We start from the raw sequence: 1,395 nt of genomic DNA on the forward strand, positions 1-1,395 counted from the left end.
ATCTGTGCTTGCCCCACACGTAAAGTTTCACAGTGGGCTATCTGTGCTGTGCCCACCACGGGTCTCACCATCGCCATTTCGTTTTTTTTGCCCCACACGTAAAGCTTCACAATGGGCTATCTGTGCTTGCCCCACACGTAAAGCTTCACAATGGGCTATCTGTGTTGTGCCCACCACGAGTCTCACCATCGCCATTTCGTTTTTTTTTTTTTTTGTCCCCACACGTAAAGCTTTACAATGGGCTATCTGTGCTGTGCCCACCATGGGTCTCACCATCGCCATTGTTTTTTTTTTTTGCCCCACACGTAAAACTTTATAATGGGCTATCTGTGCTGTGCCCACCACGGGTCTCACCATCGCCATTTCGTTTTATTGTTTCTTCCTGAGAAGTACTTTGACTTTTAGGTTTAATCACTTCTAATTAGAAGATGTTGTTTTCCGTTTGTTTGTTGTTATTGTTTTGCAAACGTTTGTGGATAATACGACCTACTCTGAGAAAACGTTTATGGATAATACGACCTATTCTGAGAAAACGTTTATGGATAATACGACCTATTCTGAGAAAACGTTTCGTTAATAACAACTTATTTTCTAATACACTCCTTCAATTAAGGTGTCTAGTAAACCCGAGTTGAGAACTCGCTACACGTTTAAGAGTAGTCGGCGGGTGCTTCTGGTTGGTCGCCTTTCTCTGGCCTAAATTAGGGCCGATGACTATGCCTTAACTATAAAGGTCGCTGACCAAGTCGGGCAATTCACGTGTCGTTTAACTTTGCAGTCAGGTTGTAAATGCTAAAAAGGCTTAGCACATATTTAGTTTGTCATTGCTAAGACTTCTATATGATCAAATCAGATAATCTGTTGTGTTTCAAAAGTATTGGTGCAAACTTGACAAATAGGTTTTTGTTTCAGTTTTCAAGCTGATGATGGAACATCTGTGATACTAGAATATAATAAGGAATTCAGTATCAAATTAAAAAAAAACATTTACTAAAATTGATTTATCATAGTTGCCGTTCAATTTGAAATTTACTATCGTATTTATAAGGCGGCCACAGCTGAAAGTGAGGAACGCGTTCAGCAGCATATCGCGGTCTCGAACCTTGGGCCTTACAATAACAACCCAATAAGTAACCTGAATAGATTATCATAAACACTACGTTTTACGTTTAAACATAACGAATAAACATATTGAAGAATAAAGATTTATTATTAATTATACCTAATTGAAAGTAAGCTAACTATACTGAAAGATAACTTGTAAATTAATGCAGACTATACTGCCTAATTTATGACCAGAAGTAATAAAAGGTATAACTCAACACACACGAACAGTCAGTTTGTTTGTTTTGAATTTCGCGCAAAGCTACACGAGGGCTATCTGCGCTAGCCGTC

This window comes from Limulus polyphemus, unplaced genomic scaffold (assembly GCF_000517525.1).
Source record: "Limulus polyphemus unplaced genomic scaffold, Limulus_polyphemus-2.1.2 Scaffold5887, whole genome shotgun sequence".
Lineage (NCBI taxonomy): Eukaryota > Metazoa > Arthropoda > Merostomata > Xiphosura > Limulidae > Limulus > Limulus polyphemus.